This window comes from Nyctereutes procyonoides, unplaced genomic scaffold (assembly GCF_905146905.1).
Source record: "Nyctereutes procyonoides isolate TBG_1078 unplaced genomic scaffold, NYPRO_anot_genome, whole genome shotgun sequence".
Classification (NCBI taxonomy): domain Eukaryota; kingdom Metazoa; phylum Chordata; class Mammalia; order Carnivora; family Canidae; genus Nyctereutes; species Nyctereutes procyonoides.
This window is the reverse complement of record NW_026575139.1, coordinates 40,205,111-40,231,338: the sequence shown is the minus strand read 5'-3', so window position 1 is coordinate 40,231,338 and position 26,228 is coordinate 40,205,111. Positions and strand designations below refer to the sequence as shown.

Sequence of the window (26,228 nt, the reverse complement as noted above, 5' to 3'; positions counted from 1 at the left end):
TGACGCCGAAGAGGCAAAGGAGTGGCATAGGGAAAATTTTAGACACCAGAAACTTAATAAAACAGCTCTAAACATGACAGCGTTTATGAAAAAGATTAATTACTAGGAGTAAGGAGGCCCGATGCCAGGAATTTATAGGATTGATACAAATACGATGCCCTGCTGGGCTGCTAGGCCCATAAAATGCGACCCTAATCTTCGGGCCTATTGTTGTTTTTGCAGAAACAACAGGCTTCAGCCAAGACAACAAAAGGGTGTATAATAGAGTTTCAGTAGGGGGAAAAAAAATCACCCTAGCCGTGGAAAATAAACACCTTTAGAGAATCTGTTTGCGAACACCTACCCAGGCCTTCCCTCCAAGCGCCCATGTCTACGGAGTGAAGGCACCATTGTCGGGTTTATCTCGGAGCCCAGCTGAAGGGAAGGGGAGGCCCAATTAGGAAGAAGAAATGAGGCCGCTGACTGCACAGCCTGTAGCTCCGACTGGCCGTGGACAGATAGTTTGTTCTTTAATTGGGAAATAATCCAGCCGCCTCCTTAAAGGAGAGAATTGCTCTCGCAAACACCCAGGAAGACCTCTGCCTACATCACTACTTTGGCTCTTTGTAAACATTTCTTAACCTCCGCTTCCCCTCCCGGTTCCCCTCATGCATCTCGCCCACCTCTCATAATTGATGTGTCTGACATTCAGGGACACTTTGCGAAACCACAAATTAGTCATGGCAGGAACAAGAAAAGAAGCTCAACTCGACAATTGGATTACACTAACCAATCGGACCGGTGTCTGCCTGTGTTTGCACTCGCCACGTTGACGATAAAGAGAAAGACAACTTCCAGAACCAGTAATTTGAGGTTTGCACTACATTTGTATTTAAAATCGTACACATTTTCTGGGGGCCAGCCAAAGGGGAGACCCTGCTTTCTTCCATGTTTGTGTGTCTGTAACATCTCTGAAAAGTGTGAAGGGGCATATGTAAACCCACTTCCCCGAAGTGCAACCTGTGCTCACATATAAACGGTCTTGACATTCTCCATCATTCGGAAGGTTCGTTTATAACATATGGTGTCTGTTTCACACGCTAACAGTGACTTTTTAATTTGAAGTCAGCCACAATCAGTGGTCCTAAATCCTCAGTGTCTCCGGGATTAATTATGGGCACTAGACAGCAGTAGCAATCCTCTCTTCGTGATAAGCTGCGTGGAGGAGTTGGCAAGAGGAGAAAACAGGCCTTTCAAGGTTAGAGAGTAACTGGAGCTGACACACACACATCCTTCGTGACACTCATTTTGAAATATTAATGATAAAATGGCCCCCATCCTTAGAGCACCTTAGGAAAACACCCTTCATGCAAGAAATGCCATCCCTAATGCTTCCTGCTTCCTCCTCTCGATAGAACAGTTGAAAGAGCCACACACTCCTGCTTCTACAAGTGACTTAGCAATCACTAAACAAACAAATAAATGACAACAAAAACCCATAGTCTGAATAATGGACTGCATCCGGGATCCATTGGTGAGTAGCTCCCCAGCTTCACAAATCAGAAGCTGCAGGAACACAGGCTGTGCAGGTCCAGGACACACCGCCTCACCCGAGGTAAAAACCATCGCAATCTCTGCCCACAGACGAACAGGAGAGCAGCCACAGCTTCGCTGACCACATATCTACCTATGCTCCCTGCAATTTATGACCTAAAGTGGAGTTCCTAATCACAATCCTATCCATGCAGACCTGCTCATATAGTAAGTTGCTCAAACCGCTACACTGTTTTAGCAAGGTATTCTTCTATCAGTTCATCACCTGTTTCTAAAGACTGAGGAAGGAGGTCAAGTGATCACGTGAGATACTTTCAAGTCCTGTTTCTCAAAATCTAAGATGTTTTACTGAAGCAGGTTGATTGTGTATGCAGTCGGGTACCTTGTGTATGCACTTGAGAACTCAAACATCTATAATGTGCCAGGCACTGCACTGCGGCTGAGGGTGCAAGGGTGTGCAAAAACAGGGGGTTTTGCCTTAGGAGGGACGGGGTACATAAGAGAAAAGAGGCCAGGTCATTCCAGGGACTGAGGAAAGCTTCGTTTTCGGAAGTGACATTTGGGCTGAAATCTTAAGGAGGAGTAGGAATTAGCTGGGGATGGTGCAAGTCTGTTCACTGTAGGCAAAGAGCATGGGCAAAGGTTCTGAGGTATGTGACGGCATAGTCTTTTAAAGAACCAAAAGAAGCCTGGGAGTGAGGGGTGCCTGGTGCTAGAGGAGGTGACAGAGGCAGGCAGGGGTTCAACTGCAGGTTGGTCTTGCATGATTACAGAAACTTACAGAAACCCAGAGTCTTTTTTCCTAGTAAGTCTGTTGCTCTCATAGAGTCTTTTCAATTGTCTGTGAACAAATAAGAATATAGGATCTCACTTTGGAAACTCTTAAAGATTTAGCACCAAAGTACTCACAAATAATATAGAAAACTAGGGTGTACAGTCTGAACTGTTCAGACATCCAACTCCTGTTTTGTAATTTACTACATAGTCTATAGGCTTAACCATCCAAGAAATGTAGAGCTATTACCAAAATGTTCTCCTTGTGTATATAGCAGGTTAGTCTCTGAGTTAGGAGCTTCACTAACATGCAGATGAGTATATTCCTTTTCTAATCGACCTGTATTCAATAGAATTTTAGTCCTTTATGGATAAAACTTTGATTCCATCATAGCTCAGAACTTGTTTCTCAGTATCTTCTTGTAAAACTATCCCAGATGGGGCTCCCGGCTATCTCAGTTGGTGGAGCACACTGTGTGGTGAGTTCAAGCCCCATGCTGGGAGTAGAGCTCACTTAGAACAAACAAACAAACAAAACAAAACAGTCCAAGAGATTTTAAGTTAAATACCAGCACTGAGATACTGCCTTACTGAAAACAAGTAAGTCCTGAAAAACAGACAGACAAACCCAAAATGTCAGCCACACTTATGAGATTGAATGCTTTTGCAAATGTGGACAAAGGAATTGAACTAAGTGTAGATACATAACAACAATAGAAATAGTTTTAGGTCATTGGAAAGTGGACTCCATGAAAGGCAATGTAAGGGAACATCATAAATAGGGATGTGTTGCCTATCACACTTGACTCAAACATTTCTAAAGAAAACAGCTTTGTTCTTTTTAGCCTAATTAAATATGGACATTATCGATAGACAAGACAGTACTTAGCATTAAATTTTGCCATCTCTCAATTCATAAATAGCCTCTAACCCTTTGCCTTGTCACTGAAGTATGGAGTGTTTCCAGTTCTTTCTGCAGTCTGGGATCTTGTCTCCTATTGTTGACTTCCATATCTTAGTAATGGAGATAGATGCAGGACTTTCAAATTAATTGCCGTCTTACTCTACATTCTCTTTTCTTTCACTCAGCCCCCTCTCATTTAAAAAAAATAAATAAACCTTTTTTTTTCCATGGGGCAAATACTGTTTTTGTATAATGGCAGTGTCCTTTTTGTCTACCAAGTAGGGACCTCTCCCTTCTGTCCTCTCTTCAGCACTGACTCCCTTAGCAACAAACACATCAGTTTCTGGACTTTGTTTTCTAAAGTTCCTTGGCGATTCTTGGCACCTTTTCCCTCCAGAGTAGTGCTTAATTTTTAGGAACAGAAACTCAAACATCAGGAACATCATCCCCTTTCCATTGTTAAAGAGCAACTATCCCAACAAAACTCATTTGATTTATCCAGAAGCCGTATTTGCAGCCTGTTAATTACATAGCACCACAGCAACCCTGCAGGCTATTGGCTTTTTGGCCACTTCACTTTTCATTAGCACTTTCAGCAGAAAAAGAACAAGAACAAGCAGAAGGTTGAAATTCTCATAAAGCAGCCTTGGGTCCTCCCCTGAGTATTCAGGATCTCATAATTTTAGAAAGAGCTTTAGGGATCACCTAACCCATCCCAGACACGAGGAAACAGGCTCAGGACCCCAGGCGAATCCCAGGGACACAGGCTGACATAATGGCAGCGAGGAGATTAGAACCTCCACCGCAGACTCCTGTGTCTTCTACTTCAGTAGAGATTCTTTGGACACAGGAGGTAGCAGTTTGAAGTTCTAGTTCCACCTTAGTTTCCTCCTCACATTATACTTCTAGGGAAGTCACAGAGCTTTTCTGAAGCCTGTGATAATACCTGCCTTACCTCCTTTACAGAGTTATTGTACAGGAAGTTACTTTAAAATCTATAAGGGGCGGCCCAGGGGGCTCACTGGTTCAGTGCCACCTTCAGCCCAGGGCGTGATCCTGGAGACCCAGGTTCGAGTCCCATGTCGGGGTCCCTGCATGGAGCCTGCTTCTCCCTCTGCCTCTGTGTGTGTGTGTGTCTTAATAAATAAAGAACATCTTTAAAAATAAAATAAAATAAAATCTATAAGGAATTGGTGTTGTGGTGTTCGCTTTTCAGGGCAGAAGAAAACGTATTTGAAACACTGTAGTGAAAGATTTCTGGTCCATCGACAAGATGGCCAACAACTCAGGATATTAGCTTCCAGCATTAAACCTCAAGCCCTAGATGTGCCAGTGTGAGGGGGGGACCCATGAATCCAGAGCTTAAAGACCTTATAAGCACAGGGAATGGGGGGAAGGGGAAGCAGACAGGAGCAGGTGTCCCAGACATGGACCGAATGGGGAGGGAGCCCACTCCTGCTGTGCGCCTGTTTCTCCCGAGAGGCCCTGGGCACAAGCCTTCCCTCCGCAGGGCAAAAAGCTAGCAATGCCAGCCCAGCACTAGCTGGAGGCAGCTGGTAGCGTCAGAACAGCCTGGAAGCCCAGTTGTGGCACAGAGCTGATAACAGAATCTATTTCTTGGAATTCCGGTTAGAATTCCAAAAGGAGGGACAGCCCGGGTGGCTCAGCAGTTTGGCGCCTGCCTTAGGCCCAGGTGATCCTGGAGACCCTGGATCGAGTCCCACATCAGGCTCCCTGCATGGAGCCTGCCTCTCCGTCTGCCTCTGCCTGTGCCTGTGCCTCTCTCTCTCTCTCTCTTCATGTCTCTCAGGAATAAATAAATAAAATCTTAAAAAAAAAAAAGAGGAAGGAACACAATTCATTCTACCACATATTCAGGAATGCAATAAAGTCTTGGTCACAATAATTGTCATTTTTCCAAAAAGAAGTGTAGATACAGGAATAGTCCAATGATTCAGAAGAGATGAATATGTATGGGATACAATTATGTATAAATACATGATATTTCTCTTATATAACAAGAATTTCGTATATACGGAAAATGTCATCAAAACTCAGTGAAGAAAAGACAGTCATTTAGACTGATTCACAGTTAGAAAACCAATTAACTATTTGAAAAAGAATAAAACTTGCTCTCCAGCCTAAAAATATGAACTTCAGAGAGAATTAGAGATATCAAGTGGAAGATAAAACTGGAAAACTAATATAGGAAAAGTGCTGAAGAATATCTTTGTAAACTTAGAGTGAGGAAGGATTTTTCTTTTTTAGATTTTTTATTTTATTTATTCACAAGAGACACAGAGAGAGAGGCAGAGACATAGGCAGAAGGAGAAGCAGGCTCCTTGCAGGGAGCCCGATGTGGGACTCGATCTGGCAACTCCAGGATCATGACCTGAGCTGAAGTCAGACGCTCAACCACTGAGCCACCCAGGAGGCCCTGAGGTTTTTGTTTTGGTTTGGTTTGTGTTTGTTTGTTTGTTTTAATTTGAAGGCAAAACCATATGAGGAAAAATGGATGGAGTTGACCAAAAATAAGAAAGGCAGTAATTTTTATTCAACGAAAGAAACCACCAAGTTATCAAATGGTGACATAAAAAGAAAAGAAGGGCACATAAATGGTTCAGTGGTTCTTGGTTCTAGCTCAGGTCTTAATCTCATGGGTCATGGAATGGAGCCCTGCATCGGGCTCCATGCTCAGTGGGGAGTCTGCTTCTCCCACTTCCTCTGCCCCTCCCTTGCTCATGTGCCCTCTCTCTCTCAAATAAATAAATAAATCTTTTGTTAAAAAAGGAAAAGATACCTATCTTAAACAAAACCAATGAGATATTAATTTCTAGACTACACAAGGAACTCCTGCAGATCAGTAAGAAAAAAACATGAGGGGCGCTTGGATGGCTCAGTCAGTTAAGCGTTGGACTCTTGGTTTTCGCTCAGGTCATGATCTCATGGGTTGTAGGACCAAGCCATATTGGGCTCCCCACTCAGAGGGAGCTTGCTTGAAGATCCTCTGCTTCTGACCTTCCCCTCACTGCGTGCTTGCTCTTGCTTTCTCTCTCAAATAAATAAAATAAATCTTAAAAAACAAAACAAAACTTGTATCTGTTCTTCAAGGCTAGTTTCAGAGAAAACCAGTAAGTAGGACAGTGACAGAGTCGTTTGGGAAAGTGACTAAGTGCTAGTCCCTGTACATGCAGACAGCCCTTACTCCAGGAGATTCCACAGATTTGTACCAGGGACCATTCTAAAGTCCCAAAACATTAGAATAAAAAATAAAGGCATCAAAAAAAATAAATAAAAGCATCCATCTCTATTTGCTTTATTCCTAATTTTGCTCTTAGCATCCCTGTTTAGATGAAGTGTCATTCAAAATGTACTTTCCGGGATCCCTGGGTGGCTCAGCGGTTTAGCGCCTGCCTTTGGCCCAGGGCGCCATCCTGGAGTCCCGGGATCGAGTCCCACGTCAGGCTCCCGGCATGGAGCCTGCTTCTCCCTCCTCCTGTGTCTCTGCCTCTCTCTCTGTCTATGATAAATAAATAAATAAATCTTTAAAAAAAATAAAAACAAAATGTGCTTTCCATTTCAGTGACTCAAAGCTATTATCATGAAGCTGCTCACTATATAAATACTCTATAACTTCATTTCAAAAGGACTTTGTTTCCAAAGGAGTTTCATGATACATGTAATATGACCCCTATATCTATAGAAGGGACTGGAAATGAATTATAGATCAGTAAGTTCTGCTGCTTTTAATTCCGAAGTCATTTGCCTGGCATTGGGTGGTGTCGAACCCATGGTTGTAGATCCTTGAATAGCATTTGCTGCTCCTCTCCTGCTAGCCCTGCATGGACTGTCATCAGTGCATTACTAATTGAACATGATGGGCACTAGGTTGATTGAAGGGAAAATTGCATTCTACTTATCAAATGCTGATTAGCATAAGCAGCACATGTGCTTGCTTTCTCTTGCATTCAATAAATATTTCATTAGAAAACATGAATTCTGTCGCTTGGGAAATGGGTCTCCAACTCATGAACTTTTTCCTCGGCATGTAATATTCAGAGGAACTTGGTACATAGGCCATGAGGTACGCATTGACGTATTTATTTGAAAAACTCCCCAAGCAGATCTTGGCCAATATTTCCCTTTGAAAATAGGGGAAGTAAAAAAGGCAAATTATGTGAGGTCTTGGCCACAGGATGTGAAAAGCAGCTGACCCAGGCTCCCTGGGCAGCAGACCGGAGCCCTCCAGCAGAGAGACACCAGGAACACAGGCTGCTCCTCTCTGAAGACAGTGCCACAGCCAGGTGGCAAAAGGCCTAAATGAGCTCGGCCCTTGCTGCAGCTGACTGGGTTCCAGCTCTGTTCTCCCATCGTAGCTGCAGCAATTCTCCCAAGTGGTCATATGCTGTGTTTCCCAACCAACCTACCTCTCCCCTGCCCCCCAAAAGGTAGAGGAATGGAAGTGTAAGGGGAATGAGAGGAGTAAAGATTTGACTTCCCCATGTGCTGTAGTGGATACCCATTGGTGTGCCTGCATAGCTCACTATGGCTCCCTCGGTTCGGTTGTACCCACCTTTGCCTATCAACATGGCCATGGCTTGCACACCATGACCCCCTGGATCTTCTTTGATTGGATTGGGGTGGGAGGCAGTCACCGATCTCAAGCTGGGCTGAATACTTTCTTCCTCAGATTCTAGAACCGGGTCAGAGAGACAGCAAATTCCACTAGGACTTGGTATCAGAGCTGATACGCCACTGTCCACCACATGGACCACAAAGATAGAGCTGGTCAAAGAGAAAGCAAGCAAGAAATAGATTAAGGAAAAATACCCAGAAAAGAAAGAACAACAGAAAACCCAGAGGCTTTGTACTTTAGGTCCCCAAATGCCCCCAGCATGTATGCCCTTGAGTCTGAAAGAAAACCCTTGGATTCTGAAATATTCTTCCCACTTTTGCATAAACCAGTTTGATGGAGTTTCTTTGCCACAAAAACTATTGAGTCTCGACTAATTAATGTAACATTTTTCTTTCAGACAGCTCAAAGTGACTGGAAGAGAGCCCCAGGATTCATCAATATCCATGAGAAGCTAGTGCCAAGATGTCCGCAAAAGTTGGGAAGATGGGAAGCAGATGGCCCGGTAGTAAGTGACTCAGCAAAGCAGGGAAAGTACAATCCTCGGCACTTGCAGAAGGGAAAGGCCAACAGCAAAATGAAACAAAAGCAAGTGGGTATTTGCCACAGAACCCAAGAAGGGGTCAGGATTTAGAAGCTCCAGATATTATGAAAGAGTGAATTAATGGTGGGGCTTTTACACTAAAGAATACAGTCCTGCGTGTGGCTGCTCACACTGGCCCTCCCTAAGACCAGGAGAAGATAGGATGGTGCTTCTCTGAAGAAACAGAACTGGGGGGCTCTGGCCACAGCCATGGGCTCACAAAGCAAGGAAGAGGACAGGGGGGCAATGAGACACCAAGAGACAGAGGAGATGACTGGCAGCTTGCATGCTGAAACAGGACCACCCAGTCCCTTTCCTGCTCTCCCAGAATGCAGGTATATGCCTTATTCTTAGTATATTAAAATAGTCAGTATAGCACAGATGCCAACCAACTGGAATGAACATTGGCTTTAGGATCGAGGTAAGGTCTTGTAGGCTTCGACCCAATAATTGCTAGTTGTGTGGGGCCGGAGGGGTTTAGAAGGGTCAGGGTGGCTAAAGTAAGGGGCAGTCTGGGAGCTCAGGGCAGTGGCTATATATCACCAGTAACAAGAGTTTCAATATTTTAACCACCAGTATGGCTGCACTAGTGTATACCAGCTGAATATCTGAAAGTAGAAAATTCTTCGCTGGTGAAACTGAATTTTTCTCTGGTGAAAAATACTGAGAACTTAGGGTCCTCAAATATAAAAACCAGGTCATGCCCAGTTATCCTACAGTGAACTCCAATAGTCAACAAAACTTGGCCCATGCACACAGAGTTTCCAACTGTTTTTTAGTACCTCAAGTTTGAATAGGAATGGACATGTCAGGATCACTCCATTTTTTTTGAGGAAAGTCTCTTCCATTAAAGATAGAGACCAAACAAAGGAAATACAGGGTTGAGGGGAAACAGAGATGAGGCAGAGAAAAGGGGTTAAGAAAATGACTTCCAGTTAGGGATGACTGGGTGGCTCAGTGGTTGAGTGTCTGCCTTTGGCTCAGGGCCTGACCCTGGGGTCCTGGGATGGAGTCCCACATTGGGCTCCTTGTGGGGGACCTACTTTTCCCTCTGCATATGTCTCTGCCTCTCTCTGTGTGTCTCTCTCATAAATAAATAAGTAAAATCTTAAAAAAAAAAAGACTAGAGTTAGAATTAAAAATTTTAAAGGGCTAAGAAATTGCAACCAGACAACAACAAAAATAAAACAAAAAAGCATGTATGCCACTCTTTTATTCAACAATTATTTATTTGGCCTCACCTATGTATCACCCCATTTTAGTGATCACTTGCTATTTTCTGCCCTCCTGCCACCCCCACAGCCACAGCTCTAAACCCTAAAGGCACACTCATCACCTCTCAGCTGAACTTTAGCAACTGACTTCTACTTCATCTCCCCGTCTCTAGTCTTGCTCTTCTGTAATCTGCCATTTAACATTTAGAATGTAAAATCCCAAATCTATGGGATTTCCACTGTCCAGAGAAAAGAGCCCAGAAACCTTAGCTCTGTGAGGCCTTGGAACAAGGATTTTGGTTTAGATATGGCAGAGAATAAAAGCTGTTTCTAAAATGGTTTGTATGTCTTTTAAGTAATTACAGCTTTGAGTTAGAACAACGAATCTGGTACAGACTCAAAAAGGCAAAGTGTAGAAAGAGCAACACATATGAACCCTAACTGTGTGCAGAATGTATCACAGGTAATATCTTAGATAAGACTTCCAGGGCACCTGGGTGGCTCAGTGGTTGAGCGTCTGCCTTTGGCTCAGGGCGCGATCCCAGGGTATTAGGATAGGATCCTGCATCAGGCTCCCCACAGGGAGCCTGCTTCTCCCTCTGTCGATGTCTCTGTCTCTCTCATGAATAAAAAAATAAAAATCTTTAAAAAAAAAGACTCATTTCCATCTGACAAGGGAGAAATCACTACCCTCATTTTGCAGATGAAGGAACCAAGACTTAAAGAAATTATGTAACTTGCCAAAGATCACAGCAAATGACAGTAAATTTGAATTTTTTTAATTTTTATTTATTTATGATAGTCACAGAGAGAGAGAGAGAGGCAGAGACACAGGCAGAGGGAGAAGCAGGCTCCATGCACCGGGAGCCTGATGTGGGATTCGATCCCGGGTCTCCAGGATCGCGCCAAACTGCTGCGCCACCCAGGGATCCCAAATGACAGTAAATTTGAATCCAGATCTAGCTCCCTGTGAAGATTGTATTCTTTTAACTCTGTATTCGGATTGTATTCAATAACTCTGAGTGGTATAGAAGTCTACGTCATTGCCATACTTGACCAAAAATATGACAAGTCCTGTGAAATAAACACCATTTAAATTAACTTCTGGTTTTAAGATCTGGTTTATTACATTGACAAGTAAGCAAGAAGACACATGGTATGATATAAACAATTCACATGACTTCTTTGGCCTTAATTTATTCATCTATAGACAAACAGACTAATAATGATTACCTCCTAGAGTTGCTATGATGGACTAATGATTTAGTGACTTGAAAGTGCTTAGTTAGTATTTGATACATACCAATACTTAATAAATATTAGCTACTGTCATTACATTTATTTTACTAACTTAATAATACCATTCATGTAATAACTCTAATCATTTAAATGTCTCTTTTATAAAAGAGACTAGAATAGTGGTAACCAGGAGCCGAGGGGTGAAGGAAATAGGGAAAAGTTGGTCAAATGGTACAAACTTCTAGTTGTAAGATGAATAAGTTGTGGGAATTTAATGTATACCATGGTGATTATAGTTAATGATACTATATTATATATTTGAAAGTTGCTAAGAGAGTAGATCTTAAATGTTCTCACCACAAATAAAGGAATGGCAATTATGTGTGTGACATGACACAGATGCTAGTTAATGCTAAGTGATAATCATTTTACAATACACAAGTGCAATATCAACACTGTTGTACCCTTTAAACTTATACAATGTTATATGTAAATTATATCTCAATAAAGCTGGAAAATAAAATGAAAGAAACATGAAATAAAATGCTTCTCTTCCAGATGCAAAACACCTCACATTTTGGATTAGGTGTAAGAATTAGTTTGCAAGTAAACATTTTGAAATGAGAGGCAACATATAAGTGAATCTTCTTTATATACTCTTCCAATAAATAGCTGTGCTATGGTCAAATCTATTAGAATTACTAAAAATCGGGGCAACCATTTCCATTACTGTGATTTTCTAAGACATCCCATGAAATATAAAATCAGACACATAATGAGGCACTGCTTTTGAACTTTTTATAAGCCCAAAAGGTGCCACAACTTGTTTACTTGACAGCTCAGCCATTAATTTCAGAAAGGCTAAAATGAATAACCACCCAGGTTACAGTTGCCTTGCAGGAATCCCTCTGCTATAATCTCATAGTTTTTTCACCTAATTAATTTCCCCTTTCCTTGCACCAGAGTTTCATGAGTGTATCTTGTTTGGAGGAGATTAAGAGTCACACGCTTCATTAGCAAGGTGTAAATTATCAGCGAGGCCCTCTCCATCCACCTGCTTAATCGGGTTAATGAAGCACCTCTGCAGGGCCTTCCTCGTGCCCTCTCCATGCTCTCTGCAGGTTTTACCTCCCTTGGCTGCTTCAAAAACAGGGAAGTGTTTAAAGGTGCTACTGGCCTGCTCTGTTTCCAACAAGACTCTAAAATTCAGCTTAGCTTTGGTCTTTTGAAAGACAAAAATGTTGCTTAGGGAAAATTACCAACAGGTGTTTTTGCTTTCGCCTTTCTGTCTCCTGCTCTTTCAGAGAGTTTGCCCCGAGTGGGGCTTGAGTCAACTCTTGAGGGTAGGGTCGTGACCATCTAATAGAGAGAGTCCTAATCTCCTTTCAGGCCTCTTGAATCTCAGTGTAAATGTCAGGAAGGTAATCTTCATCGTGGTTTCTCCTGGTTATCTCTACTTTGGAGATCATCAGGGTTGCTTTTCTTTTTCATCACTGCTAAGTTCTTGAGTGTTGACTTAAAACCTCTGCCAAGAAATGTTTTAAAATGTGATGCGTCGTAGGTTTCTACAGTATCCTTCCTCATAAAGGAATGTGCATGGTGGGTCTTCAAGCCCTCTGGGCAATCTGCAAGGCTACATGGAGCTGGCCCATCTTAGACCTATAGAGACAAAACGAGAGAATTACACAGGTCTAACGTAAGCATTTACTGGGACACTCTTAAATCTGCTTCTGTTCTATTCCCCACAGAGCTCTGTCCTCCAGGGGTAAAGCTAGAGACTTCCTGCTTTCCTCAGGTATGCATGTAGGTGCAGGGTGGATCCCTCTCTGGCATCCCCTCAGGCCAAATTTTCAATGAACTTAAAATCAGAGGTCAAAGTTGAATGTTAGTGACTATCTTGGAAATTTTGTCAGAGAAAGAAGCCCATCGTGCTTAAATCCCTTGGCCATATGAAGCCAATCTCTTCTCAGAATTCACCTTCATCAGTTCACTGAACTGCGCATCCCTGATGGCTGATAAGAAGTGCGCTAGCCCTTACTTTCTGAAACTCCCTAAAGTGTAGAAGACAGGTATGAAGAGAAAAAAAAATATTTACTAGATCAGGTTCCCCCTTTTACCATCTGTACACACTTTGATTCTGAGTAAATGGACTCAGGGGTGGGAGAAGAATAAAGATATAAGTAAAAGGGAATCCGAAAGTACAGTTAACATGTGCACTTGTTTGGGGTACTCAGGTGGAAACTACCAAGTACAGGTGTGCTAAAGACTTTAGTTTCTACTGTAATATTTATGCTCTTCACTTGATCCAACCTTCTGCACATTGAAATTTGAACTTTTAAGACCATGTCTCATATGGTTAATGCCATCCCTTAAATATAAACATGCACATGAGCACACACATGCACAACACAGATGCATAGCCCTATATTTCACAAAAATCCTTTCTTCAGTCTCTTATGATAGGGCAATTTAAGGTGAATTATGTGACTGAGCAGATTGGTCCATCCGTAATGTCAACACTGATAATGCAAATATAGGAAAGGATTTTAAACATGTAAGATTTTTCTTTTATTATTAATGAAAATTAATCAAATGACAGCTGAATGTGCTTCCATTCAGGCTGGTAAAACGGTGTTAATATTAATGTTGGTATATGTTTATTTTCATTCTCAGTCATGGTTACAATGATGATATTGTTAAGATAAGGAACCTTCACACTTGCAGTAGGTCCCTCATTTACTTCCTTTATAATCACTCCCATTACAGTCACAACTACCCATTTCTGATGTAATAATTTTCTTTGCAGCATGTAATCTCTAAGACAGCATTCATTAACATGCACCACATTGACCTGAGGCCCCAAGAATTGTCCAGGGCTGCTTGGGGTGTCCAGGGGACAGCAGATAGCTCCTCCATTCAAAATGTGCTAGAAAGCAATGTACTGCCTCCTGTCCACATAAGGAATACTATTGCCCCTCTCTTCTCTGCAAGCAATTGCAATTTCTCATTGTCTCCAGCATAAATCTAAGGAAAGGATGTAGCCGTAAATTTCATACCTGGATGATGGCTGCATATGGGACCTGTTCTGGTATCTGATTTGTACCTCTTCTACACCATGTTGTTATTGTTGTTTTAAAGATTTTATTGATGTGTTTGAGAGAGAGACAGAAAAAAGGGGCAGAGGGAGTGGGATTACATGATGTTTTTGAAGGCAAACTAGTAAAAAGAAACATCTCCCTGCACTGCAGGCACTGCTATGTTTGGACCATTCCCCACCAAGAGAACCATGTATTTCAGCCCTCTGTCCATTGCACCAAAAGTCTGCATTAACGCGGCCTGACAACTGTAGGCATTATAATCAGTGTGCAAATAATATCAAAGGATAGGTGAGAAACAGGATCTTTTGGGAGAACCACCTGCGATGTCAAATGATTCCCAAGAATGTGAGTGCAATCACATGATGCTCAACTGCCCCAAAGCTGTGAAAGTTGACTCTATACTGTTTTTTTTTTTTCTGTAGGCAACTTGGTATGTTTCTAGCTACTGAACTCTTAATAGCCACTGGTGTTTTTATGCCTTTAAATTTTCATTAATTAAATAAAAATCTAATGCAACTTTGAAGTCTCTTGATTTTCTGCTACCCTGAAAGCATGTTCTGACTTTTCAGATAAGATGATTTCATTCCATTAAGCTCCAACTTTCTCATATTCCTGATAAATAAGTCTGCATTAGGGAAGAAAAGAGAAAGAAAGCACACAATTTATAAGAATGAGACTTTCCTGCTGAAGGTAACTGCAAACTGGAGTGTCCCAGCTTTCACTGCTTTGACTCATATTTCATAGTCAAACCCAAATCATTTCCGTTCATGTATTTATTCAACATTTGACAATCATTTACTGAATGCCAATACTCTGTGCTGAACACAGCACTAGACAATGGACTATATAGACAAAAGGCAATCCTGCCCTCAAAGAAACAACGGTCTAAATAGGAAGCCATACAACCTATGACCACAACATGTGGTATCAGTATGACAGGGATAGCTTCATGAGCACAGAGAAGGAGGCTAACTCCCATCAGGACAGGAGGAGATAAGGAAGGTTTCCTTGGTGAATAAAAACCAAAGATTTTATTTTTTTAATTTTTAAATTTTTTTAAACCAAAGATTTTAAAGTAGCAAGAGACCTTAAACATCCCACAATTCAACTCCCTTCTATAGACTACAGAAATTCCTTTTATTAAATATGACCAAAGTTTCATCGTGTTTCTGCATGAGTGGTTGACAGATGAAGGGCTCACTCCTCGGCAAGTCAGTGTTTCCCAGTATTTGGTGGCTCTCATTGTTGCTAAATTCTTTCTTAGGACAAGTCAAAAATTTTCTCCTTGTAATTCTATCTACACCACTCCCACCACCTTTCGCTCTAAAATATAATTAATTCCTTCTTTACTTTTCCTATGCCTCACATATGTAAAAGCAGTGATTAAATCCTCCCTATTCACTAAATATTCCAAACTTCCTCCAGCATTCTTCAACTGAGAGAATTTGCAAGTCACCATATTTTTCAAACTCCTTCGTAAAGTGAACCCAGACCTGGTTGCAGTTCTGCAATTATGATCAGGACATTGCAGTTCTACAAATTCAGTCTACAGTTGCATTTATTTCTTGATTGGGAAGTTCTCACTTTTCCTGCATTTCAACCCAATAGCTTTTAGAGCCCAAACCATTCTTTTCCTGCAACTGCCTCCCAAATCATTTTTTAAAAAAGATTTACTTATTTGAGAGAGAGAGCATACACACATAGCGGTGGGGAGAGGTGCAGAGGGAGAGGGAGAAAGTCTCAAGTAGACTCCTTGCTAAGCTTGGAGCCCACCTTAGAGCTCAATCTCATGACCCTGAGATCATGATGTGAGCCAAAATCAAGAGTCAGACATTCAATCAACTGAGCCACCACATGCCCCCAAATCCTTTTCTATGTTTTCTTTTTAAGAATGTCATTGTATACACCCAAGCACCTAGATGTGAAACCCTAAAGTCTTAAGTGGGTATTTATTATGTCTCACTTGAACTATTTATTTATTTTTAAAAAATTTTAAGTAAACCCTACCCCCAGAGTGGGTCTTGAACTCTTGACCCCAAAATCAAGAGTCACATGCTCTACCCACTGAGTCAGCTAGGTGCCCCATTTAAATGGCTGGTCAACTGATCTTTCTACTTTAAATCTCTCTTAGCTATAATTCATCCTTCAGCTACTACCACAGTCATCATGATAAGGAGACACCTCTGATCATGTCACTCCAAGCTAATATAAATTATGTATCTTTTTATTTATTTTTTTAAAGATTTTATTTATTTATTCATAGAGACACACACACACAGAGGCAGAGACACAGGCAGAGGGAGAAGCAGGCACCATACAGAGAGCCTGACGTGGGACTCGATCCCGGGTCCACAGGATCACGCCCTGGGCTGCAGGCGGCGCTAAACCACTGCGCCACTGGTGCTGCCCTATGTATCTTATTATACTTCATTTCTAATGGAAATGTTTTAATTTCTTAATCAAATATACGTATTTTTTTTACTTGCCACATTCTATTTGTAATCCTATTATTACCATTAGGGTAATAACTGTGCAATTACATTTACAAACTCGGTTAATACTCTAAGTTCACTTTATTACTCATATACTCATGTATTCTATTGATATAGAACTATCCAAAGCCATAAGTATTATTTTTTACTTTCTATTCTGCTTTTCCTTCCATCATCAGGCATTTTTTCTAGCATGGTTTTTCTTCAAAAGCCACAACTGTTGATGTCCATAGTATCAACAAAGAAAGTTAAATATCATAAGAGAAATAAAGATAAAATGGTATTAAAGAGGGAGAATTTGAGTTGAACCTTAAAGGAATGGGGGGGTGGTGCCGGGATGGCATACTTAGTTAAGCATCTAACTCTTGGTTTCACCTCAGGTCATGGTCGTGAGATTGAGCCCCATATGGGGCTCCATGCTCATTGCAGAGTCTGCTGAAGATTCTCTCTCCCTCTTCCTCTGTCCCTCCCACTTGTGTGTGCTCTCTCTCTCTTAAATAAAAAATAAATCTTAAAAAAAAAAAGGATGAGTAGGATTTTTGGATTGCGATAAGAGAAAGGGCATTATTGGTGTTGAAATTTAAAGAAGAATAAACTGGAAGTGGGCAAAGAATTTTGATAGGTGTAATTGCCAAGACTGTAAAGTTCATGAGAAAAGGACACAGGCCCTAAAAGAAAAAAAAAAAGCAATTAGATCTTAGAGTACTTGAATGCCAAATAGAGGCATTTGATACCATTAGAATGACAAACTTGCAATTTTGAGTGATCAAAATACCAACTGTGCCTCCAAGCTTTGGATTGCTTATCTCTTCAAAGTTGATAAAGATATATACTAGGTTAGGGTTTACACTGTGTCATTTGTTTCCATTTGAATCAGTTGAAGCAGATAGAGGGTAGTGGGTTTTATGATCCTTGCTACATATCACTATATAGTTCAGGAAGATGGGGACATTGCCCACTTTACCTTCACATAACCACTGCAGGCACAGATCCCTTTGTGCTCCTCAGTATAGTAACAACACAATGTCTCTTTCTATTGGGGACAGCAACAGAATTTCTTCTAATTGTTAAGACTTGTATGTACACTTTAAGATTCCTTCAAGTATTCCTTCACCATCCTCTTTTGAAAATCTCTGAGTTAACTCCACAAAGGAAGAGCTACTTACCTATTACAAAGCTCAGAAGCTGCCAGGTTTCTCCTCCCTCTTCTTATTATATCCCTTCGCTACATACCTCTTGTCACCAACTTTGTGCCATTTCTATGCACATGACAATTATTTTCCACCTAACTCACTTCTACCTCTGAGTACTCCAACCTCTTCAAAAAAGCAGAAAATTCTGCCTCTCTAGAACGTGGATTCTTAATCTGAAGTTCATAGGATCAGCCCCCACATATACATATACCAAATGTTTGTACATAGAGTTCAGGGGCAGGAGGTGGGTGGTAGTGGCCCATGAATTTGGATGGAAGAAAAAAATCACATCTTTAATTGTGATTCTTATAGAAATTTAGCAATTTTTTTCCATTATGAATACAAGCACCAAACTTCAGAGCAGTGCCTGTGACATCGTCTTGAATAGAGATCACAGATATTATCATATTTCAATAGTTGCAGATATCTCAAAATATTGTTTAGGCCCATCAATACTTCAGAATTGAAGTCATTATTAGACTAATTGCTAGATCTTATTTTTAAGGCATTAATAAAGGCACGTATTACTATATCACAACTTTTTATTATTTTCATAACCATATTCAATTAATTGGTTTCCTTTGCAATTCTACATATTTTAATGTTTTATTTTATTTTTTAAATGTTTTTCATTATATTTCAAGTTTTTTTAAGATTTTATTTATTTATTCATGAGAGACATTGAGAGAGAGAGAGAGAGAGAGAGGCAGAGACACAGGCAGAGGGAGAAGTAGGCTCCATGCATGGCGACCAACGTGGGACTCAATCCCGGGTCCCCAGGATCACGCCCTGGGCTGAAGGTGGCGCTAAGTCGCTGAGCCACCGGGCTGCCCCAATTCTAGATATTTGTAATGCATTTAAAAATGTTCTGAGGAGGGGCACCTGGGTGGCTCAGTGGTTGAGTCTCTGCCTTTGGCTGAGAGTGTGATCTGGTGATCCTGGGATCAAGTCTCACATCAGACTCCTAGCAGGAAGCCTGCTTCTCCCTCTGCCTATGTCTCTGCCTCTCTCTGTGTCTCTCATGAATAAATAAATAAAATATTTTTTAAAAAGTTCTGGGGAGGGCCTGGCTGGCTTGCTCAGTAGAGCATTCGACTCTTGATAGTAGTGAGGTCAAGCTCCAGATTGGGGGTAGAATCTTAAAAATAAAAAGAGCCCTTCAGTCCCTGTCCCCGAAGATGCGTTACGTGGCCCCCTACCTGCTGGCATCCTTGGGGGCAATGCCCCATCCAGTGCCCAGGGCATCAAGAAGATTTGGACAGTGTGGGCATGGAGGCTGATGATGACCCTCTCAACAAAGTCATCAGTGAGTTGAATAGGAGAGTAGTGAAAATGTCATCACCGTGGGTATTGGCGAGTTGGCCAGCTTGCCTGCTGGGGGCGCTGTGGCTGTCCCTGCTCTCCCAGAATGTGCAGCTCCTGCAGTTGGTTCCACTCCAGTGATCACAGAGGAGAAGAGACAAGGAGTCGTCAGGGAGTCAGTCGATGACATGAGATTTGACTTGTTCCATTAGGTCCCATTCTCCTGCAAATAAAACCCTTTTTACATAAGAAGAAAACTTTTTTAATGTTCTGAAGAGTCTATAAGTATCAGCTGACTCTCAAAGGAGTCCAAAGCAGGGAAAGGGCCTAGGATGCCTGCCCTGGAGGGAAATCTCACTGCATTTAGAGTACATATAATTGGTGAATGCTTTAGGAAGCATACTTTGCAGAGCCCTAGAACTAGTCTATCCTTCCAGCATCAGAAAAATAGCTAAGAGCATGGCCTGGATCCAAGAGTTGGGTTTCAAATCCCAACTCTATCATTTCCTGGGGATGCAGCATTGGATCTATCCTCAAAATTCTGTGTCTATACTTACCTAAAAATAGGTCGTAAAAAAAAAAATGTCTAGGGATGCCTGGGTGGCTCAGCGGTTGAGCATCTGCCTTCAGCTCAGGGCATGATCACGGAGTCCTGGGATTGAAGCCCACATCAGGCTCCCTGCATGGAGCCTGCTTCTCCTCCCTCTGCCTGTGTCTCTGCCTCTCTCTGCCTCTGTGTCTCTCATGAATAAATGAATAAAATCTTTAAAAAATATATATATATATATATATATATAAATGATTAGCAAGTGCTTGGTACATAGTCATCATCCAGTAGATAAATAATAGCTATCAATAATAATTATAATCAATTATTATCACAGATGATAATATTAGTAATATTATTGATTATTAATATTAATTATTAATATAATTATGGTTTATCATAATGACTATGATCCCTTGTTACAGCATTTTAATTATTATTTAACGTCAACAAAATAGTGGCTGGGTGCCTATTTTATTAGATGAGTTAGTTACAGCATTTTAATTATCATTTAATGTCAATGATCCCCTGTGACTTCCCTTTCAATTCTGTCAAGATATCTTTTTGTCTCAAAACATTCATCATTAAAAGTCTTCTGCGGAAGACTGATAATGAAAAATCCATTCAATTCAACTCAACTAGTATTTATTAAAGAACTATTGCGTGTGCTATACGGTGCTGAGACTGTAAGATGGCTAAGGCTTGGCTGGCCCCCTGCCCTGTGTAGCTCATGGTCTAGCTGGAAAGACAATCATGTAAACAAACAGTTATGATAACTTGTAATAAGTGCTAAACATTAGTACTAGCAAAGTGCTGTGAGAACTTGGTAGACAGAGGGATTAGCTGGCCAAGGAGGCGGCAGCTGAGCTGGAAGTCTTCACAGAGATGGTGATATTTGAGCTGTCTGGAAGGATGAGTAATGGTTTAGCAGGCAGAAAGGGTATAACGTGAATCAAAGCACAAGTCGGAGAATTGCCAAGGAATGCCAAGAACAACAGTTTTGCTAGAATATAGGCTACAGGATAGGGAATGAATTGAAATGAAGCTCAAAAAACATTTAACACCTGGGCCTGGCCAAGTGTTGTAGAAACTTGCCACTCAAAATGTGGGACCAGGACCTGCAGCATCCACATGGTGTGAGATATTGTTTAAAATGCAAATTCTTGGGGCACCTGCGTGGCTCATTCAGTTGAGTATGTCTCCCCTCAGCTCAGGTCATGATCTCAGGGTCCTGGAAGGCTCCCTGCTCAGAGGAGTCTGCTTCTCCCTCTGCCTCTCCTCCTACCCCCTACTCGTGCTTGTGTACTCACACACACTCTCTCTCTAAAATAAATAAATATTTAAAAATTTTTTAATGCAGAGGGATCCCTGGGTGGCTCAGCGATTTAGCGCCACCTTCAGCCCAGGGTGTGATCCTGGAGACCCAGGATCAAGACCAGCGTCGGCTCCCTGAATGGAACCTGCCTCTCCCTCTGCCTGTGTCTCTGCCTCTCTCTCTCTCTCTCTCTCTCTCTCTCTCTCTCTCTCTGTGTGTGTGTGTGTGTGTGTGTGTGTCTCTCCTGAATGAATAAATAAAATCTTTAAAAAATAAAATAAAATGCAAATTATTGGGCCTCATCCCTAAACTGCCAGATCAGAATCTGCATTCTTACTTTTTTTTTATTATTATTTATGATAGTCACACAGAGAGAGGGAGAGAGAGAGAGAGAGGCAGAGACATAGGCAGAGGGAGAAGCAGGCTCCATGCACCGGGAGCCCTACGTGGGATTCGATCCCGGGTCTCCAGGATCGCGCCCTGGGCCAAAGGCAGGCACTAAACCACTGCACCACCCAGGGATCCCAGAATCTGCATTCTTAAAACCCCAGATGATTTGTATGTACATTAAAGTTTGAAAAGCACTGTTGTAGACCATAAATGCCAGGCTAAGATGGGAAGCCTCTACCCTGTGGCCCTTATATGTTACAGATCTGGTTTCTAGAAACTAAATTTAATACCAGCATGAACAAACAGACTGGAAGGTAGGAGAAAACAGGATGGGTAGATAAGAGAGCAAAGTGAGGGGTCTATCAAGGTAGAGAGGGTACAAAACAGACAGATAAATGCCTTCTGGCCTTGCTTTTGGTTGCTAGAATCATCATAATGTGTCAACAATTTCTTTGTATTAAGCACCTGCTGTATTCCAAGTCCTGGACTGAGTACCGAGGGGTTAAAAATAAATTTAAAGTGAAAATTTCATCTTCTACAGTGAGATGACAGACACATGAAAAGTCAACAAATAAACAAGTGTGTGTGTGTATGTGTTACACACTTGTGCACACACACATATATATGAATATGATGCTGGTAGATGTGAATTACCATCTCTCCCTGACTTCTACTGTACTCGGTGATAAAGTGATTACTGGTCATCTTCTGCAGTTGAAACTGGTAATATGGAGACAACAACCAATCCCAGTTTCATGGCTGTGCCCGATTAATCTGAGATCAGAATGGATAGCTAATGGGGGCTTAGAGCATCATAATATCAGCCATTAACTTGAGGGGAGGCCGATTTTCCCTGACAATGCAATCACTTGCCTCGTGTCTGGAATGTTTAAACATAGATAATATTTTGTATCTAGCAATGCTATTTTTGTAAAAAAAATAAATTAATAAAAAGTTCTGCAACATACTTTTTTCTTTCCCCATTAATATTATAATTAGTTGGTTAGATGTTTGATGTAAATTTAATGGCTTCATGGACCAGAAGCTTTTAATACTATCTAATAAGTATTAGTGATTATTCTAAATATATTAACCATTTTATTTCTTAGCAGAATGCCTATCTGTTCTTGTAGAATGAAAGATTATTACCCCCTATCTTGGTCAGTGTTGCACCCTAAAGTACACTGGGATTTTCTTTACTACTGGTGCAGGCAGCAGAATGATATCTTGTGGTATCCACACCTCCACATGTTTTAGAGCAGAAAAGTGTCAGAGGGAGACACACACCTCCCTCTCTCACACATACCTCCTTCAGGAATTTCAAATGTGAACAAGGCCAGCCCCATAGTTGACATAGTAGAAACAGGGATTTGCACACTAAATTAAAGAATAAGTATAACCCCACTGTATTATTAAAGGAAATATGAACATGTATAGAAAGTCATCTCGTAAATTGATTTGATCATTCAACCTCATTGTGATCTAACAGTGTGTTGGGAGCACTGGCTGTTGACAAGGTTCAAGAATGTCAATGCCAATCGTACCACGTGAGGAAGACTTGGGAACAATGTGGGGACTCCCTCTCAGACACAGCTTTCTAATATCTGTAGCAAGTCTGATTGCTTAAAGTACATATATCTACTTTTTTCCCCAGTAGGATTATTTTTAGTGGGATTAACACTAGACCATAAAAAAGAAAACAGGGGCGCCTGGCTGGCTCAGTAGGAAGAGCGTGTGACTCGTGATCATGTGTGGTTGTGAGTTCAAGCTTCACCTTGGGTGTAGAGATTACTTAAATGAATTAATATAAATAAATTTAGAAAGAAAACAAAAACAAAACCCTGGTACCATTTCTCTTGCAATCAGTTTCTAAATTTAGCTAGCAGGTAAGAACTTTGGCACTCACTTGGTGTGTAACTCACCACTGATAGTACCACGTTTCCTGCTGGTTTTAAATTTTAGAAGACTACTGCAGAGGTTAAACACCTCCAATATTTTACCAATCCAGCTCACTTCTGCTGAATCAAGGACTTAACACTGACCACTGGGGTTTAAATTGAGACCTAATGGTAGTACTTGTTCCAGTCAACTTTTTCTAAATACAGTAATGCCATTCTTCATTCTGCTCCTGTCCCTACCACCCCACCCCACCCCCGCCTTAGGACCAAGAGGAATGCTGGCCATCCTCTGGTTCTGAGAAGACAGAGTGGGAGAAAGGTGGTGAGCTGCAGATGGACTGCCAAGTTCATGCCAGCCATAAAAAGGGAAATATTAAAGCCACAGCAGTCTTTTTGCAAGCCCATTGATGCCAGGCACTAAGAGAAGAAAATCTGCATTGGCAGGTTTTGTTATTTTTTAACTTGACCCTGACAATACCTGCTGGGCTACCTGTGCTTTCTGCCAAAGAAGTGTCAGCTGAGGGAGGAAGTTTGCACACCTGGTGAATTCAACATCACAATGCCATTTGGAGGGAGGAAAGAGAGAGAATGGCAACTACAGAAAAGAACAGAGCCAAGAAATAGAAACTAGGGAGGAGGAGGAAGAGTAATGAAACAAACAATTTGGAGGAATTCTTGTGTGACATTTTCCAAGATCATATTACACCACAGGGACAGTAATAATTAAGTATTATGGTAGCCTTGGAGTGTGAGAACACCCCACTCTAGGTTTGAATTTTTGTACCTGGAACTCAAAAGGAAACTCTGCACCAGCCACTGTGTCTGTCTTAGATTTTGATGCCATTTGGCTGTGCTGCTACTCTGCAGAGTTTCCAACTGCATGTAATTAGACATTAAGTGGTCTCTTAATGGGCTGTCTTTTCCAAAAGGGCCTTTCTTTAATTTACAATCAGTATGTCTGTAGAAAACACTAAATGATTGCTTTTGCCTATCCCGTGACACTTTGGCCATTCCATTAACAGCCCTGATTTTTAAGGAGTTGGTTTGATTGAGCCAATTGGAGAGGGTAAAGGAGGGGTTAGTTTCAAAGACGTTCAAGCCAAAGCCAAGCTTGTTAGCAGCAACTGTCACACAACAAGGCCAGGACACAGGACACCATATGGAGCTTCAGCAGCCACAGACCCTAGGACCCACGTATGTTCTCAGTATGGAGTATCTCCTGTGCTCCAACCATCCTTCACATGCCCAGGACACCCAGCGGGGCTAGAGTGTGTAGCATCACAAACCACTTCCGTTCATTAGAACATCTGAATTCTATGCAGATGTGTTTCGAAAATATGTGTTCTCATTCACTAGAGTACCAACAAACCATAAAGCTTCTAGTGTCACATACGTTTCCATATATCTTTAAACCCACCAGTATTTTCCATTAGACTCAGAAGTTTCAGCTCCCATTATGGGAGAGACCATACCCAGCAGTATGGTCTCTCCCATAAACACGAATATGAGGTCCATGGAATGTGAATTCCATGAAACCTTGTGTGCCTGGGGAGTGCTTGGTACTGAGAAGACCCTCAGATAGTTACTGAATGAATAGATATATCTTGTGATGGTCCTAGTTTTCCTAAATCCTTTTTTTAATTTTATTTTTAATTTTTTTAAATTTATTTACGACAGGCACACAGTGAGAGAGAGAGGCAGAGACACAGGCAGAGGGAGAAGCAGGCTCCATGCACCAGGAGCCCGATGTGGGACTCGATCCCAGGTCTCCAGGATCGCGCCCTGGGCCAAAGGCAGGCGCCAAACCACTGCGCCACCCAGGGATCCCCAAGTTTTCCTAAATCCTAATGAAGGTTTAAATGGAAGCTTAATTTTTTAAGTCTGACACCTGAGAATCCTTTCCTGTAGCCATTCTAATATCCGTTTTCATGTCTCTGGGGCCAGAAAAATATTATGATTTTATTATTCGTATAATTGTTAGTAATGCAGTTAGCGTCTGCTGTTCAGAGAAATTTACAGCAGGCACGAGAAGCTACAATGTGCTTGGTTATTCTTTCAATCTCCTGAAGAGGTCAAAGCTGAAGTGTCTCCAAGGCATATACCGGCTCTTATTAAATAACTAACATTTCCTCACGGAACAAATGCAAATCTATATGAACCTACTAAAATCCCTTTGGCAATAACACCATTATTGTCATAACTGTCAAAAAGAATTGAAAAAGAAGAGTGGTGTTTAATAAGCATACAATTAGGTACACTGTAGGTGGAAATTCTCACCTAACAGGTCACTTAGCCACGAGTGGAGCTCTCTGCTGACGCTGGACAGTTCCCAAGGCTTCGTTAGGAGATCTCTTTCCTGGCTTCAAATGCTCCTGACTGGAGATTGTATCACTTCCCGTGAGCGACTCCTCCCCAGCATCTGAGGTATCATCACCGAGAGATTTCTGGGATGACCCTGGACAATTCTGATGGGTGATGCCTTTCCAGGCACTTGCAGGTGGTTGTCTGGTCCCTGCTCCGTCGCAGACATCACAGAGGAGGTCTTGCCTCCTTGTCCGCGCACTCAGAGACATGTTTTGATTTTGCAATTTTAAACAAATTGCACAGACCTGAAGAACTGTGGAAGCTGATGACTAAAGCTTTGCTCTTTGGAAACGTGGTCCATTTTGCCTATTCAGGCTTTCTTGAGATATCAGCCCCTCTAGCCACTTACTCGTTTTCTCTGTAATTCCTTAGAGATCTGAATTGCCGTCTTCAGTAAATTCATTTGAACAAATTCATTACCCTGTTCTCTTCTCCTTCTGCCATCATCCATACTAGTTGATTTGCATAAAGCTTTTTTTTTAATTCCCAATTATTCTCTTCTTTTTTTAAACCAAGGGCCCAATTTACAAGGTCTTTATTATTTTATTACTAAACAACTTTACCTCACTTTTCTTGTTAAATGCGATGTTTAGGGGAAAAATTGTGAAATGTGTTGGCAGCCTTGTTTAAACTACACTTAAAAAGAAATTAAAGTCATGTTTTGACAGCATTTTCAGAGAGGAGGAGGAGGCAATAAACATTGCCCACAGCCTGAATTAACCTACGGTATGTGGGAATAAAGATGCTAG

General features: G+C 41.5%; 1 pseudogene; it reads left to right on the top strand.

The window, feature by feature from the left end:
* Window positions 1-18,841: 18,841 nt before the first annotated feature.
* On the top strand, window positions 18,842-19,177 carry LOC129495940 (60S acidic ribosomal protein P2-like; annotated as a pseudogene).
* The last annotated feature ends 7,051 nt before the right edge of the window (window positions 19,178-26,228 follow it).